We start from the raw sequence: 6,358 nt of genomic DNA, 5'->3' as shown, positions 1-6,358 counted from the left end.
CCGGCACTGGCGCCTTGCAGCAAGAAAGCCCCATCCACTCGCGGTCTACTTCCTTGCCGGGGAGAGTGGTCTCCTGGATTTCTTCGTCAGGCGTCGAGGTCCATTCTGTGATGAATTCCGCCAAGACTCTGCTCTAAATTGTCGAGGTACTTTCAAACTTTAAACCGAAACTTGACAGCTCCAAGGCCCATTCCACAATCCTTCCGGTTGCGTCCGGGTTGTGCAGTATCCGTTGCAACGGGAGGCGGGTGACGACAGTGATCTCGTGGGCCTGGAAGTAGTGATGCAGCTTCCTCGAGGCCATAAGGAGGCTAAAGAGCAATTTTGCACGCCGGAATACCTCGACCTAGCCCCCTACAAGAGGGAGATAACAAAGTAAACCGGGTGCTGCATCATCTTCTTCTTTGGCACCACTTCACTCGACTGCGCGGGCATTGCCTTGGTGGCACCCGACTCCGTCGGGGGCCACGCCTCGTCGGCACCAGGCCCTGCCGGGGGAATCTTTGGCTTGCCATCCGCTGGTTCTGCCACCATTTCCGCCTCCTCGTCGACATCCCTCTGTGCGACTAGTGCGGCGCTGACCACTTGATTCGTCGCCGCCAGATACAGCAGCAACGACTCTTGTAGTTTAGGCGCAACCAGTATCGGCATGAAGGAAAGGTATTTCTTCAGATCCTGCAGTGCTGCCTTGGCTTCTGATGTCCACTCTATTGGGCCTGCCTTCCTCAAGATTTTGAAGAAGGGAAGGGCGCGCTCTGTGGACTTGGAGATGAACCGGCTCATGGCGGCAACGCAGCCGATGAGCCGACACACATCCTTGATCCGCTTGAGCGCCTCGATCTGCTCAATAGCCTTGATCTTCTCTAGGTTTGCCTCGATCCCATGCTGCGACACAAAGAATCTGAGAAGCTTGCCAGACGGGACACCGAAGACGCACTTCTCAGGGTTCAGCTTGAGGTTGATCTTGCGCAGGTTATCAAATGTCTCTTCCAGATCTTGCACACGAGTTGGCCCGTCCTTGGTTTTGACCACTATGTTATCCATGTAGGCCTCCATATTTCTATGGAGCTGAGGTTCAAAACCAATTTGGACTGCTCTTGCAAACATTGAGCCGGCACTCTTCAACCCGAAAGGCATCCATAAAAAGCAATATGTACCACATGGGGTGATGAATGTCATCTTCTCTTCATCCTCTCTTGTCATGAAGATTTGGTGGTAGCCTGAGTAGGCGTCGAGGAATGATAACAGATCACACCCGGCCGTGGAGTCAACAATCTGGTCGATGCGCGGCAACGGGAAGGGGTCCTTAGGGCAAGCCTTATTAATATCTGTGTAGTCAATACACAGCCTCCACGTTCCATTAGCCTTGTGCACCACTATTGGATTGGCCAACCACGTCGGGTGGAGCACCCCTCTCACCAAACCTGCCGCTTCCAACTTCCTGATCTCCTTTGTAATGAACTTCTGCCTTTCTAGAGCCTGCTTTCTGACCTTCGTCTTGACGGGCCACGCGTGGGGGCAGACAGCTAAGTGGTGCTCAATCACCTCCCTGGGAACACCGGGGATGTCGGACGCTTGCCATGAAAACACGTCGACATTTGCCCGCGGGAAGGTGACGAGCGCGCCTTCGTATTTGCTGTTGAGGGTGGAGCCTATGATGAAGGCTCCTCCCGTGCCATCCTCCCCGACAGACACCTTCTTGGTCTGCGGCGGCTCGGCTCTGGATCTCTTGCTCTTGTCGGTAGAGCTCTCTGGCACGTCCTCAATGGTAGCACAACACTCCGATGAGGTGCGCTTTCTGGAGTGGGTGCGAGAGGACTTGCCGGGCTCCTTTTTCCCTCTCAGGTCGTCAGCGGCAGGAGTAGGTGCCTTGACGGCAGCTGCTGCAGCTGCTTCCCGGTAGAGTTGGTCGGCGCAGATCAGCTCATCCTTCTTATCGGAGGGGACAGAGATGATGGTCAATGGCCTGGGCATCTTTAGCATGTTGTAGGCGTAGTGTGACGCCACCATGAACTTGGCCAATGCCGGGCGGCCGAGGATCCCGTTGTAGGGCAAGGGGATCTCGGCGACGTCAAAGACGATCCTCTCCGTCCTGCAGTTCAACTCTCCTCCAAATGTCACGGGCAGTGTGACCTTTCCCTACGGCTGGCTCCTCCCCAGATTGACCCCTTGAAACGTGCTCGTTTCCTCGAGGTCTCCATCAGGGATTTGCAACCTTTTGATCACGATATGCGAGATCAGGTTCAGGCCGGCCCCGCCATCAAGCAACATCTTGTTCACCCTGAGGTTGCGTATTGTTGGCGAGACCAACAATGGCAAACACCCGACCGTGGTAGTGCGGTCAGGGTGGTCCTCAGCGTCAAAGATGAGGGGCGTGCTGGACCACTTCAGCGGCTTCTGAGCGTCGAACGACGGCTCTGCTGCTGTAATCTCATGCGCCCACTGGTTGAGCTAGCGGTGAGAGGTATGCAGCGAGGCGCCGCCATCGACGCACATGGCCTCCGTAGCCTTCTGGAACCCTTTCTCACCAGACTCGTCGTCCTCATCGTGATCGTCATCTTCTTGTTTCTTGTTGCGGCCCCGGGCTGGCTTCTCTTGTTGGTTGTCCTTACCGGGGCGGCCTCCTTGGCCGCCATGCTTCTTGCCGGATCCCACAACACCGTCCTGGTCCTTCTCCTTGTCCCGCCTTTTGTACTCAACCTTTTGCTTCTCAGCAAGCAACTCGACTTGTTGGCAGTTCTGGAGGTCATGCCCCTTGGTGCGGTGGAACTTGCAGTATTGCTTGCCGGAGCTTCCTGGCTTGTCGGTAGCCGCCAGGGCCCGACAGGCGGCGCACCCGACAATCTCCTTGCTGGGGGCGTCTGCCTTGACCTTCTTGCCGGCACTGGTATCGTCAGATCCCTCAACGGCAAGCACGGCCTTGCCTTTGCATTTCCTGTTGCGACGCTGGCTCTTCTTCGTCGGGGTTGCGGTGTCTTCATCAGTAGAGTCGGTTTCTGTACCGGCGTCTTCGCCGGGGTACTTCCATCCCTCTTCAGCCCGGGTGCACCTATCGGCCAGAACGTAGAGCACGGCCACATCCTTAACCTTGGCCATCGCCAGCTCCTCGCGCATCTTGCGATTGCGTACGTTCTGGTGGAACGCGCTAATCACAGCGGCGGGATGAACGTCGGGGATGTTGTACTGCACCCGGCTGAATCTCTGGATGTACTTGTGCAGGGTCTCCCCTTCCTTCTGGGGAATGATATGCAGATCACTGGCCTGGCCATGAGCTTGGTGTCCTCTTGTGAAGGCGCCAACGAACTCATGGCACAGATCTGACCAGGAAGAAATGGAATCCACCGGCAAGTGCATCAACCAAGACATCACATTGGGCTTGAGCGCCAGCGTGAAATAGTTGGCAAGCACCTTGTCGTCGCGAGCCCCAGCGGCCTACATCGCGATAGTGTAGATGCTGAGGAACTCAGACGGGTGGGTCTTGCCGGTGTACTTCTCGCCGACATCGGGCTTGAACGTGCGGTGGGATGACCACTGGAACTGCCTCAGCTCACGGGTAAAAGCCAGGCAGCCCATCTCGTATGGTAGGCCGCCGGGGCCCCCCGGTGCTGGGTGGTCCATAGCGGGTCCCGCCCGCTTGTCCGACTGGCGGCGTGTTTCACACTGGCGCTCGATGGTGGTTCGAGCGTCTTCGTGAGCTCGCTCTCGAAGGACCTGGCGCTGGTCGTGGAGGGTCCGCGGGTCGGACGACGCTATGGAGATGTTATCACAAGCGTCGTTGCAACGGGCTGACGCCCGCAGCGGCTGGCGAGGAGGAGGAGAGTGCACCATGGCCGCAACTCCCTCGGTCCTCCTAGCGCCAGCATGTGGTGGCTCGGTGGAGCGCCGGCCCGAGGGCCCCGCCAGTCGCGGATCGTCTTTGTTTGCGACGGCGACGAGGCTCCGGATGGTGGCCCTCCACTCGTCGAGCTTCTCCGCAGCAGGAGGGAAGTCGAGGAGCAGCTGTGCACGCGCCAAAGCTTCCGCTGGCGTGGGCGGCGGCGACAGCTGCATGGATTGCGGCACGCTTTGACTTCTAACTACGTTAGAAGAAGCTCCGTCACGACCCAGCGGCTGCGCGCCATTTTCGCCAGCGCTTCGGCGAGCGTGTTGAACCCCCTCATCTTGCCGATGACGCACAAGGCTCTTCCCACGGTGGTGCCCAGGGTCACCATCATGGTGACGCTGCTCGGCGCGCACACCATGGGAAGAACGCGCGGTGGTCGCCGGTGTAGGCGTCCTGGAGGTCTCCGCGCCGCCCAAAGTCGGCACAACGAAGCCCCTGGAGGGCCCCGCACCGCCTGCGCAGGGCCCAGCTCCGTCCTTGGATCCAGCGACGTGTGGCCGGTCGTCTGGCATGCGAACGACGCCGCTCGCGAGGCTCCGACTGCCCGGGTGATGCTGGTGCTCGCGGGCCGCGGCCCGGTTCCTGTCTGCGACCGGTCCGCTGCTCGTCCGCAGTGGCACGGGTTGTTAGGCTCCCAACGAATCGACCGCCATGGCCGTCCTCTTCTTAGGGGCCATGGCAACGAAGAACTGCTAGGCTAACTACTAGACCAGATTCTCACAATTGCAGCCCCTACCTGGCGCGCCAAGGATGTCGGTGTGGAACGACACCTATGGGATCACAAGAATCCCTACTACGGTTGCCGGGGCACAAGGTTGCGAGGAGGGCAGGGCTAGTAGATAGCACAAGGATCATTTACCCAGGTTCGGGCCACGAGGATGCGTAAAACCCTAGTCCTGCTTTGGTGGGTATATTTTTGAGAGTTCTTGCGCTCTCGAACTAGCTGTGGTCAGCGTGTGGTTCGAAAGAGCCGAATCCCTCTCCTCGTCGCCTCGGGCCTCCTTTTATAGGAAAAAGGGGTTGCCAGAGTGGCACACAGGAGGTGGAAAGGTCTACAGTGGCATGAGGTTATCCCTCGTATTACAGGACAAGATGCATTTAATGCATCCCTTAGGTGTCCTCTTGCTTTATCGGGGACGGGGCGAGGCCCATCCCGTCCGTCGCCACTCCTCCTTGCTTCGACAGGCGCCTCGGCCAGGGATGCGTGCGGTGCCATGTAGGCAGGCAGCTGAGTTGGCGCGGTGGTGGAGCCATCACGAAGATCTGCATGCCGCCACGCACGCGCTTGATGAGTTGGCCTGGGAGCTACATGTTGCCACGTAGGTGCCCGCCCAGCTGGTTGGGCTGGCAGCTGCATGTGAACGGTGGTGGAAGCTTGGTTGACGTGGGCTTGGCGGTGGCCTTGCCGACGTCTTTGGCGAGGGCCTTGCCGGGTGGCCCGGCAAGGGTCTCGCCGTGGCGCGTTGTCGTCCCCGGCACGGATCTTGCCGGGGGTCTGGTGGCCTTCCTTGGCAAGGATCTTGCCGAGAATCATCGTCTTCCAATCTGATCTTGAATATGTCTTCACAAAGATCTACATGCCACCACAGGGGTGCCTTCCCGAGCCCTGGCCCCACGCTGATGATGGCACTAGGGGCCGTGGGCTCAAGGGTGGCTCGCTCTGTTGGTGCGGGGCGAGCTGTCCCGACAAGAGTCTTGCCGGGGCAGCTGAGGCCACCCGGCAAGGGTCTTGCCAGGGGAACTTGCTTCGTCCCTCTGCTCTTTGTGGTCTTGGCCTTGGCGTTGCTTTGATTGTCTTGGGCTTCGATCTTACCTTGGCTCACCTCCCTCGTTCTGCTTGGTAAGGCCGTGGGCGCAGCTCTGACTGCCCATGCACAGAAAAAGGGGTACAAAGATGCACCCCTATTTTTGTACACCGAGACTAGTTGTCTCCTCATTCATAACATAACCTTCCGGTATCTTAGGCAATTCATATCTAGGATAACTAGATCTAATAGGTGTTTCAAAATTTTCAGTTTCAAGCTCTTCATCAGTTTCAGCATTCTCAAAAGTTTTAGTTCTAGCAATTTGTTCATCAAGAAATTCACCTAGTGGCACATTATCATCAAGCAAGGTACTAGCATCATCATGAGTATCATTCATAGCAGAAAGTAGCATCATCAATAACTTGCAACATATCAAGATTGATAGCATGTGGTGGTGTTGCAAGTTTACTTATCACAGAAGGTGAATCAAGTGCAGAGCTAGAAGGAAATTCCTTACCTCCCCTCATCTTAGAGGGAAAATTTTTGTCTTAGCATCCTTCAGATTCTTCATAGTGATAATTTCATGATAATCTCAAGTGACTCAACAAATATAGCTATGCTCCCCGGCAACGGCGCCAGAAAAAGGTCTTGATAACCCACAAGTATAGGGTATTGCAACAGTTTTCGAGGGTAGAGTATTCAACCCAAATTTATTGATTCGACACAAGGG

The sequence above is a fragment of the Triticum urartu genome, chromosome 3A (genome assembly GCF_056163025.1).
Source record: "Triticum urartu cultivar PI428250 chromosome 3A, HENAU_Tu73, whole genome shotgun sequence".
Lineage (NCBI taxonomy): Eukaryota > Viridiplantae > Streptophyta > Magnoliopsida > Poales > Poaceae > Triticum > Triticum urartu.
The sequence above is the reverse complement of the archived record's forward strand: the minus strand, read 5'-3'. Positions refer to the sequence as shown.